Genomic DNA, 12,050 nt, shown 5'->3' with positions numbered 1-12,050 from the left:
CATTTGGTTGCAGTTAATTCCAATTGTCTACATTTTTCACATTGTAAGAGTTACCTGCTCTGCGTCTTGCCAAGCCATATCCCTTACAGTAGAGAACTACAGGTCCTTTGTTTTTGTAGATCTGCTACTATTAGCAATAAATCCAATTTTCTGCTTATTCAGATTTAAGAATGCAGAAGTGAAAACCAGAAATGCTTTCATTCTCATGCTCTCAAAAAGGCCTCAGCCAAAGCTCATGAAACCTTCTGGAGGTTTTCCATTGACTTCAGAGAGCTTTGAATTAGTCTGATTCAAACCCAGCTGAGTAGGTTGTTGCAAAAGGAGGCTTGAAGACCATGCTTTAAAAAAAGCCCCACACCTTCAAATCAGTATTTAAAAAAATCCTTTACTGGAAGCAAAATAAACCTAGCAACAATATAAAAATTAAAACCTTAGATAAAATAAAAGCAGAACATCTAGGAAAGGGGGAAATTCCGATTGTGTTCAAAAAGATGGAGGCATTAGAAAACAGCATTCATATAAGCTTGTTTCTCAGTACAGGCAATTTCTCTTACTAAAAACCCCAACCAAACAAAAAATTGTGTTTAAATAGCACTTACCTGACTGCACAGTAGTGGAGTTCAGTAATATGCATTGGAGTTCTTGTGTAATCCACAACCTGGACCATCTTTAGTGCCTATACAAAAGAGAATCCAAACGAAAAAACCAAAACCAGTAAGAAATTAAATAAAACAAAAAGTAGTTTAGTCCAGATTATGTCTAGATTGTGGCATGAAAGAACAGTACCACACCCTAAATTGTGTTTAAGGACCAAGTCATGAGCAGCTCTCATTGAAAAAAGTAGAGCCATTTCTTCTTCTGTTCAGGGAGGTGCAGTTCTGCATGTTGGTTGTAGGCACAGATGTGTATCCTGAGCAGCACCTCTGTCAGGCTCATTCTCAGCAGCCCATAATTCCATTTTAGTCATTTAGAAATAAGCTGCTTTCCCCAAATGCATCTTCTTGGCACGACAAACTCAACATCCTGAAAATGAAAGGAATCCTTAAGTACCTAAATTACTGCTATGTTCAAGTCATTACCAAGAAGGAACATCTCTTGGAACACGGGAATTATGGTCCATTCTGGAAAACACTGTACCACTGCATTTCCACCCAAAATGGGAAGGCTTCTGAGGCCAGTCACATTTTAGAGGTCCATCTTCTCTCTCTTGATCTTCACAGCAGGATTTCTGCTAAAAACCCAACTGTGGGGGAGAAACGGATGTCTTGCTTTTATAGAAAGGTTTTCCAACAAATGAGATAGAATTAAACTAGAGAGGATAAACCCATTCCAGCTGAATAAAGCCTGCCTCAGAGAGGGTTTCTGTGCCAGCACAGGCTAAACCAGTTCCTAAAACAGAACATAGTTCAACACCAGAGAGTTGTTTTACATTTCTTTCCGAGTCTTTGCCAACAGAGCAGTATCAATTTAAAGGCTCAGCTGCTTTGCTTCCTGGGCAGCACAGCTACATCCATGAACACTGCTCAGCCTGGGCATTACTGCATGAGCAGGGACAGGGTCCCCCATGTGCAAATTCCTTTTCAACTGACACAGTTGCCCTTGCACCATGAGCACAGTCAGGCTCACTCACTGCTCGCTCCTGCCAAGCAAACACATGCAATGCAGCACAACCAGAAAAATTTCATCTGCTCACACAAATCTGCCTGACAGGGATCAAACTCCCCGTCAAACCTGGTTTGACACAGTCCTGCCAGCAAACATCTGTAGCAGAGACATGGCCTAAAAGTCACTGCTTTAAAGGGAAAGGCCACCAGCTGAGCCTGGCTTTCTCTTTGATCTTTTTGAATATTATAACAAAGCAATCCAAAAGGCCACAGCTGAAGGGGGTGTTGCTGCACTGAAAAGGCAAAAAAAAGAAACACAAGAGGAGGTGAGGGATGAAGTACACACACACACAGACCACCCCAAGCCCCCCAGAAAAAAGGGGGTTCTGGCAGTATTAACTTCATTGTGGGTGCCTGTCACTGGCTATCTAAAGACCAACCATGCTGCTTATATAAGACCCAAAATGTCTGAATGCATCTGGCCAGGGATTACATGTCCATATGTGCAACCAAACCATTAATTAAATAACTTATTTTTCTTCTGCCAGTTATCAAATTTCTTTCAGAATGGTATCAGTTAAAATGTTTGCACAGATGGCAGCTTCCAACAGCAAGAACTGAATACCACATACTGCAGACACATAATGTTAAACTACCATGACAGTGCATGATTTCAATCTATGCACCTAATTGTTTCAAGCCCTTGAAAAATCTTCCTGTTTAAACCATAATTTATGAATGGTCTCAGAGTAATCTGTGGCTGCAGCCAGCACAAAGTCATTGACCAGGCTGGATCCATTCACCCTGTTTGGACAGAGGCTAGCACTCTGTGTGATGTGCAGGTTCTCTGTTCCCAAGTGGAAATTCCACCCGCTCACGTTTTCCAATGCACCAGCTGACATCAGACAAAGATGTGCTGAGACATGCTCTCACACAGCCTAAAGCAACCTGAAATAAGGATTCTGGATATCTGTGAATGCACACATTATCACACAGCAATTTCTGTTTACCTAGAGACCCTTGTCCCTTTCTCCAAGGCGAGCCAGCCAGCCCCTGCAAGGAATGGTGACCTTGACACACATTAATTTGACAGAGCTACCATGCCTGCTGTTACTCCCTGGAGGAAACAGATAGTACTGACCACAGTTCCTCAGGGGATGGGCCATGTCTCGTAGTGTCCTTGGAAAGCAAAACACTACCACTGCCAAAATAGTGAAAAAAGGGTCTTTTAGAAAATCAGTGAGCAGACCTACTGGGTGTTTTCCTCTCCACAACACAAAGAAGGATGAGACAAACCCCAACTATCTCCCGAGAGGGGTAGAAACTCATAATCCTTTAAAGCAAATACTTAGAAAAAACAGAAATCCCCAAAGGAGTTCTCTTGTACACATTTATTAGCAAAACTAATCTTGGCTTCTTTAACTCCCTGATTATGCTTTCGAGGAATAAGGAAGAGGGTTTTAGTTTTCTTGGCAGTCCCACTGAAAACTGCCAAGATGAAGAACAAGTAAGAAAGGTCATTTCAATATCTAGGCAAATGGCAGAAGCAGACTACCAAAAAGTAAGACAGATGATCTAAAATGAAATGTGCTGGACAGAATTAATTCCCCCCAGCAAACTAAAAAGAAAGATGGTCCATATCCAGCTCACAATCTTTTTGCTTCTGTTACATCCCATGTTGCCTTCCATCTTTGCTCCTCAGCAGTCTAATATTGTTCCTGCCCCTGCTCTTGGCCATTCCCATTTAGCCATGCCTGCCTCTGAAGCACAGATACACACATTGACATCACACACAAACACCTCTCAGAAAACAGGGCTGAAAGTCTCCTCTGCACTGCCAGTTACTCACCTTACTCTGATCTACATCCTCGTGTTTGCCCCCAAAACCACTTTCTTCAAATTGACTTTGTGATGTGGACTCTTCATTAGAGAAACTAAACCAGGCTTATAGAGTCCCACACACCTGAGCTTTGATAAATTATTAGAGGCTAACTTGACTCATGCCTGAGAGTGAAATATCCTTAGATAGCTCATAACTTATTTTTGTAATGAACTTTTTTATTTACAGCATCCCTACTGAAATCCTTGATGTTACACTCCTGTGCACAAACAGCAAATATTTTTTCTCATTCACTGTTTTGGCACAGACAAGCTGACTAGCAGTTAGCAGCATTAAGCCAGGCTTCTCAGCTGTGTAACAGGTATTAAGATGAAATCACAGCTGCATGGGTTTTGGTTTACAAACATCCTTCTCTGGGTGAGGGGAAGGACAAATTAGGCTTAGTCTCAACTGACATCAATTGCAAGGATTGCAAACATAGTGTGTTAGGTCAAATATACAATTACTCACTAGAAAGTGCTTTTTGTGTGCTCCAAAAATCAGACTAATGGACTGTCTCAGTGGAATGGCCTTATTTGTGCATGCAGAACACGACAAAGGATGCAGGTAAACTGCCTGGTTTTGATGAAAGAGAGCCTCAAAAAAGGCTGGAGGTGCAGACAGTTTACAGATGGATTACAGCAACAGAGCTTGTGCTGGTCAATCACAAAAGCATAAACTATATTAATTCACTTTAATGTAGTAACTGCACGATCCATCCTAAAATATTTATCAGCTGGTTTTCCCTCATCCACAAGAGCAAACATTTAAGCAGATTGCTTAAATGGTTTAACTGAATGGATTTTATGCAATATTTTCATGAAATTCATGCTTCTGGACAAGATGCTTCTGTTTGCAACTGTGACCCAAAGACAGCATAATTCAGCATTCCCATATAAAGTTAATTAATTTGCTTTCATTCTAATTTGTCATGTTATCAGAGAAAGACAAATAAAACCACCGGGTGGAAAGAAAGAAAACACAAAGGAGGAGCAGAAAAGGAAACTTTCAGCGAACAAAGCACAATTTATGTTTTGGTCTTTATTAACCAAATATGATTAAGCTATGTCCAGTAGAGCTGGAAAGTCAATACACAGCATTCCTATCAGCAGTGATGCATGCCTCACTACTCCAAAGGATGATTAAATGGGTGTAAAAATCCACTGGGATATTTTCAGTGTGACATTTCTGCCATGACTTTATCCAAAACCCACAGTATCAGCTCTCAGGAAACATGCTGCTTCCTAACTCAAAGGCTTCAGAAGGACTCAAGGGCAGTCCAGATAGAGCAGGAATTTCAGTGGCAGTTTGTTCATGTACCTTGCTCCATGGGGTTTTCATTCCCTAGAACGTATCACAAGAGAGCTGTGGCAAAGTGGCACAGGCTCTAAAGGAAGGAGCAGGTTTGCAAACACAGACTGCTTTGGGCCTCCCCTTGCACCTCCCTGCACTGCTGACCAGGGAAATTTTCAGGGAGAGGAAAATGCAAGTGGCCGAGTCGAGTCAGATCCTTCTTACTGCAGAGGAGGGGAAAAATAGTATTACCAAGGCCAAGGCAGCTGAAGCAGGGGGATTTCAGCTCATTATACTTGTATAATAATATTCTTAAATAATTCCCAGAGAAGTGGAAAATCAAGGAAAATTATGACGGGCAAAGCCTGGCTGCTGGTGAGAAATCCAAGTTTAACCACATCTGACCTACCTGGCATGGCTTTTTGTGGCATCTGGTATCAATAAGTCACCTTAATGTCAAGAGGGTGTATTTTTTTCAGGAGTGGTCAGGATCTGATTTTTTTGAATCAGGCTATGCTTCCATTAATAAAACCTGTAGTCCATAAGATGATTAATTAATGTGACTAATATCAACAAGCTTGAGAGCCTATGTGTCAAAGACAAACCAATCATTCCTTCCTTTGCTCTTTAATGTATTTATGGTCTTGTGCAGAGGAGGAAAACAGTCAGTAAAGGAGAAAGCTATAAATAGTAATGGGCAAGCAAGTATAGCAATTTGCTTTTTACCATGGTGAAATAAGAGGTGAAGCAATTAATACTGGAATTAGCCCATATTAAAAACAAAACAAAACAAAAACCAAACAAACAACAAAAAACCAACAAACCAAGCAGTGAGATTTTTTTTTTAAAAAAAGGGCTTCTCAATCCCTTCTTTATCATGAACAAGCTGACCTTTGGGGAAAAAAAGCCTGGGTCTCTTGGAATGGGACCAGCCTGGATTTCTATCAAAGCACTGGCAGTGGTGTTTTTTGTGGTAAGCCATTGGGATTAAAAAACCAACGCAAAATTATATTCTCATTTCTTAATGTCAGGCCTTTGCAGAACTCCTGTAAGAACACAAAACATGGTTGGTTGTGTAGCAGCAACCCATTAGTGGTGTGAGGCTCTTTTCACAATCCCTGCCTCATCACTTTATACATCCCTAAAAAAAATTAACCAGCACAAGAATTTGGAAGCCTAGGGGACAAAACACCCAGCAAAACATTCAGACAGTTGATAGGGTGGTGTCTGCAGCTGGAAACCTTATCCAAAGCTCAGCATAGGAGTGCTTAGTGCACTGCCCAGGGCTAAAAATTCATCCACCTCCAGAGCAGAATTTGAGAGAGAAGAGATCTGAAAATACTCCCCCAAAAGAGGCTCCAATCTGAGCCCTGACATGACAGAAATCTCACCACTACTCGAGGACAATTTGTAGTTGGCAGGACAAGGCCTTTACAAGAAGCTATTAAAATAAATGCTGCTGCACTGGGTTTTGCTATAAAAGCAAGTGAACTTGATCACCAATTTAAAAGTGTATTCACAATTGCTATTTGATATTTACAGAGAACCTTTAACCAATTCAAAACAAATTAATCCTACACAGAACAAAGAGCTCCTAGATCAGCTTCACAGAGGCATGTGACATGTTCTCATCATGCACATGAACAAACAGGAAAGAACGGATTTATTGTGAACTGGGGTTTTTGCTATAAATTAAAAGGCTGTTCCCTTTCATATGTCATGTGTATTTAATCTCACTCCATAGGGTAATCCACTGAGAATTCAGAGAGTGCCAAGATCTACTTTCCCCATTCCTTTTATTTCCTTAGGCAAATATCTAGAATTAGAGACAGAGAAAAGATGAAAAAAAAAAAGAAAGGCCAAGGGAAATACAGAGGTCCAAGAATGAAAGTAAGACCAGTCTAAACAAGGATTTTTCCTGGTCTGTGCAAGCAGCACTGATTATTTATAACAGGCAAAGGCATCTGTCTTTGATTATGATTTCATGTATACTGAGGATGGTGGTGAGCTTAGTGTGTGCCAGAGAAGACTGTCATCCTGCAGTTTGAAATTCTAGTGAGAAAAATGAATCTCTCAGGGAGAGCCTTCTACCTTTGACTAACTGAAGGACAAACGGAAAGAGCTTTTGTGCCAGGAAAAACAAAACTGCAAGCTATTACAGAATGTAAGGAAATCAGATTCAATTTGCAAGCAAAGATAGAGTCAGAGCACACAAATTTTACAGAAATATCCTTTGAAGTGTAACTGCTCAAAGGTATTTCAACCAGTTTAAATTTAAATCTGAGGAATCCCTATGATGGAAAAGATCAGCTTTCCTTTCTACAAACCTTTATTTGGAAGGCTACAAACAGCCTTTGGTTTTGTGTTATTTGAGAAGCACATGGCCGTAGGGAATAAAAGCAACCCAAAAAGGCACTAGGTAAGTACAGCACGAGGATACCCAGAGGACACACATAAATCTGAGAGAGGCACTCTACCATCTCTCAACTCATGACAAGATGTTCCAGTCTAACAATCTATTAAACTGGCATGTAAAACATTAAACCTGCTGAATCTGTGTCCTACTGTCCCTTTCAATGAAAACAGAAACAGCTGGACCTCTCCAGCCCAGCCAATCCACGAGAGGAGGGATAATAGCAGCCAGAGCACCTCGCTAGCAGAGGCTTTTCTCAGACAGGGAAATGGGGGCTGCTCCAGTGCAGTCCCTCCTGAAAGGGTGGAAATTACACACTGCAGTGACAGCCCTGAAAACCATCAAGACATGTGACACTTTGCAGCTTGAGCAAGTGATCTGAGCATTTGTTACACTTTCTAAGGCTGAGAGAAGCAGCTTCCAATTAGTCATCCTTGTCCTTCAGGACGCCCCATCCCTAGCTGAGATCAAATGAGCAAAATGCCAAAGTCTTCAGGGCTCCCTTCTTCCCACTGCCAGGTACATCAGCAATAAGCGTCACCTGTTCCTCTCTCCTCATTTAGAACTAGATCTTGGGCCTCAGTTACAATCAGAAACTCTTTCCTGCCTTTTAAAAAAGCCACCAGGCACCCTGACTGTGCTACCACTAGTGCCAAAAAGGACATCTGCTGATTTGATGGACAAGCCACGGTTAAGAGTCATCTGAAATCTGTACAGCTTGTCAAGAGGAAGGAGCTGACAGCATTTTGTTGACACATTTCCTCAAAGTAATGTGCAGTCTTAGAGATTTGATTCTGAATTACTCTGCATTTGAAAGCTGCCAAGTGATAAGATGTCATTTGCACTGAAACTCCATTTTATCAGTTTCTCATCAGCTTGAACAAACTAGAAGGAAGGAGTCTAGATAATTTTTAATTATGGTGGCAGGGTAATTATGGAAGTTTAGCCACTGGAGTAGAATGCTCTCAAAGAAAAGCTGTTTTATTGATTGATTGGCTACATCTGGTAACATATATAAAAACTATAAAATCACATTAAATTATTTTTCTTGTAGTAGCTTTTCTTTTAATGCTTCTCATTTAACACACTCCATTAAAAAAACAGAACATAAATCCCAGATAACATAACAGAACTCCAGTCAGTAATCACCACTGGATTTCTTCAAATAATAGAGCTTCAGGCCTGAGCCTAGACTGTAGATGTGACTAGGATTTTTGCCATTTCAGTGCCACTGGAATGGAATCAGACTTGGGGCTGGTGAGTTACACTAATAATGATAATGAATGATAATTTCTATCAGGCAGCCTGGGTTAGCAGGGAAAGCTGTCACATTCTTTTGTGTACCTGACATTGTGCTGAGAAATTGCTATCACTGAACAAGCTGAGGGCAAGTGTGATAAAAGAAAATGTCAAACTGAATCCAAACTATTTTCTTACTCTCCCACTTCACCTCCCTCTTTTAGAGCTTGCTTAACCCCTTGGATTTTATTTTCAGACCACAGCATTTCCTAGTTCAAACACCCCTGCCATTTCTCAAACCACTCCCATAATTTCTTTCAACTCTGAAAATGGAGGAGGAAACTGCTTAGAAGATTCACAAGGGACAGGGCATAAATACTGAAGCAAGTATTTATTTATTTATTCATTTATTGGCAGTGATTTTAGTGATGGGTGCAACACACCCAGCAACCCAAATTTATCAGGAAAGGCTGTTCAGCAATTTAAGGCTGTTGGATTTCTGTAAGTGCCTCAAATAGGGCATTTTAAGAATAAGTCCCCAAAATTCCTAAGGGCATTAAAATATTTTAGAGAATGCCCAGTGGCAGTATGCATTGAGTTTGCTTTGCACATTTTCAAAATTTGACTTCATATTACCTTCTGTATTGATTTCTGTGTGAAAGAGGAAATCAAGTGAAGCATCTGTTTCCTTCTTCAGGACAAAATCCCGGCAGGAGAAATACAGCATTCATTTTTTGGAAAGCCTTAGCTGAAGGGCTTTTATTCTTTGGGTATATAAAAAGATCATTTCTCAGAGGGCACAGATGAAATTTCCAAACCAGCAGCACTGGCTTCTCAGACAACAATGAACACCCTCAGATACCCCAGGCATTCAGTGTCTCTTACAGACTCACCTTTGCAAAGCCAGGTACAAATGGAGCTTCCAGATCTAAAACTTGCAGCTGAACAACTTAGAGGTTAAATGTCAGTGTCTAGAGAAAGCAAAAGGCTTAACAGTGGTGGAGTACCTTGCTCAATGCCCAAATACAATGACAAGAAAAGAAAAGAATACTAACCAGCATTATCAGGTGCTCTCCCATTTAACAGAGTAGGCAGGGAAAACTTCTCACACTAGTACACTTACCTTGCTAATTCCTCTATTTATTTAGTTCCTTTGTAATTTCTGATATTCAGAAGTATTTTAGGCTTAATAGTGTGGTGAGGCAAACATCACAAAAGCTTGGAAGCTACAAGCTGATATTTGGAAGGATGGGTTAAATGCCCAAACCTTTCAGCTAGCTCTGAGAATCAGCCCTGGCCTGGGTCTGTAGAGAAAATGTATTTGTGGTCTTTGTGGTCTCTCTGGACACAGATGTGTTTCAGAGTACCACACCACATGCAAAGAGTTGCAGTCCTGGGAAAACAAGAGCTCCAAGAATTAACTGCCAAGAACATTCTGGGTCAGGATGGCAGCAAGAGCAAAGGCAACATGTTGAGAGTTGTAGGGAGCACCCCCAGCCACAGGCTCAGGGAGCTGCTGCTGCCCAGGTGCACAAACAGAGGCTTGTTTAGCACAGACTCCATCACTCCACCCTCTGCTTGCCCACAACTGCACATCCTCCAGTGATGTGTCAAGGGATTTGTTTCCTGATGTGTGTACAAAAGCAGCACCTGGGCCCCAGAGAAGCTGAAGCTCACTCCATGCTCAGCCAGCCTGTTGAGGATGGGGTGTGACAGGAATTGCAGCCTCTGCTCCCCTCCCACCACTGCCCCCGGCTGCACCTTCTGACATCAGTGCTCAGCACCAGTGACCACTGGGCAAGCTTGGTGACCTGGAATAAAAAAAATAAAAAATGGAGAAAGCCAACTTCAGAGACCATGCCAGGAGATCAAGGTGCTTCCAGTCACCACCAGTCTAAGCTGGATCAAAAGCCATGACCCCCCATTTGCTCTCTGTGTTACCTGGAGGTTCTCTGGGATGGGTGTGGCATCAGTAAAGAGTGACACTTGTCCCATTCACTCCTTATGACACCTGATCCCACTCTGGAGAGTTTGCACCTGGCAAAACAGGTATGGTTACCTCTCAATAATACCCCTCCTCACTTACTCCCTCTGGGTTTTTCTCTCTCTGGAATTGCTCAAGTGAAATCTCTCACTTAAATGCTTACCTATGTTCTTAAATGCAAACTCATGGAGATACTCCATGGGCAACTGAGTGCTAAATGTGAATTCTGATTCAAAACTAATATTCATTGTTACTCATAAGGACTTACAAAAAATCCCAGATATTTTATATGTTTAAATGGGCAGGAATCTCATCAGACACAACTAGAATTAACTCGTTGGTCTGAAGTGATGCTTTTGATCACTGTAGCTTTAAGGAGTGTGTTTGCATTTCTGCTCAAATGAACACTTAAGAAAAACTGAAAAAAGATGTTGCTTGCTATGCCAGTCTCACTAGAATGGGATCTACAGTGATAAAATTTCCATTATGTTCAAAGTCATCAGCAGTCAGTCAGTGGGACAGAAGAACTGGGAGCTGCACTTTTAAACAACATATCTAGGTTATTTCTTTTTGTCTTTAATGCAGACTTGATGCAAGAGAGGTAAGAAAGGAAGTGTGCTTTCAGCATCACAGACAAACCTGGCTTGGATCTCCAGAAATACAAAATAAACAGCTGGTTAATCAATTTTAAACTGAATAATCCTATGTCTTTTTAAAAATTAACAACAGCATAAAATATCATTCAAGTTTGATTGTACTGTAACGTTCAAAACTGGGTGAATTTTTCTAAAATTGGGTAAGTATTTGTGCATGACTCATAAAAGCCCTGCAAATCACAGCCAGCTCAGGAAAGGGTGACACAGCTACACCAGCATTTCGCCTCTGCCATAATGAGCTTTAATTATGTAATTATTTCACACTTCAAGTGATTTGCACATGTTGTTCGTGATCCTAGAAGCCATAAGTAGTAACATATGAGAAATTATAAGGCTCTGTCCTCAAAGCTAGATGTCTGCAAGTAGCAGGAACAACAGAAAATCCTTAGAAATCTTGTTAGAGCTGAAACATCATTTTCCTGCAAGATCATAACAACTCTTACCCAGCTCAATCTTGCACTTTTTGGATATTCTCTTTTAACAGGATGCACCCCTGCTGAGGCCTGAGCTAGATTAGCTCTCCACACTCAGATAGACTGAACTGCTCAGATTTAAATTGGTGTTACTGAAAGCTGGAAGTGGATAGACAGCAGAACATAATTTGAGGTTTAACAACGAATAGAAAACAAGGAGATGCTTTTCATTGCATTAGGCATATTCAAGACTGAAGATTTACTGCACACACACTCTCTCTGGAAATGATCAGTTACTCTACTTAGGTTAAAAAAACCTGCAATTGTCTTTGCAAAACAAATCATTAGATTTGCATACAATCATACTGTGTAGCCACATGAAAATAAATTGTATTTTCTGCTTGCATTTCTATTGCAGATTTAATTGATGTAACAGTGCAGAAAACTGAGACAAAATTTTATTTCTTCTGCCTTTTAATTACCATCTGCTAACATAAGATTACATTTCTTAAAGTGACTGGGTCTACCTGCCAGCTGAATTTTTCGCCTGATTTCCTCAAGCTCTGGCA

The 12,050-nt window shown here is 40.9% G+C and overlaps 1 long non-coding RNA gene across 1 annotated transcript in view; it reads right to left on the bottom strand.

Moving 5' to 3' along the window:
• Positions 1–440: 440 nt before the first annotated feature.
• LOC119705265 overlaps positions 441–12,050 on the bottom strand; it is a 142,197-nt gene continuing 130,587 nt past the window's right edge. Inside the window, exon 11 of the long non-coding RNA XR_005258179.1 lies at positions 441–676. This is a non-coding gene — a long non-coding RNA (uncharacterized LOC119705265). The remainder of the gene's footprint in view (positions 677–12,050) is intronic.

The sequence above is a fragment of the Motacilla alba genome, chromosome 10 (assembly GCF_015832195.1).
Source record: "Motacilla alba alba isolate MOTALB_02 chromosome 10, Motacilla_alba_V1.0_pri, whole genome shotgun sequence".
NCBI classification, from domain to species: Eukaryota; Metazoa; Chordata; class Aves; order Passeriformes; family Motacillidae; genus Motacilla; species Motacilla alba.
Note: the sequence above shows the minus strand (reverse complement) of the source record. Positions and strands in the feature narration are given on the sequence as shown.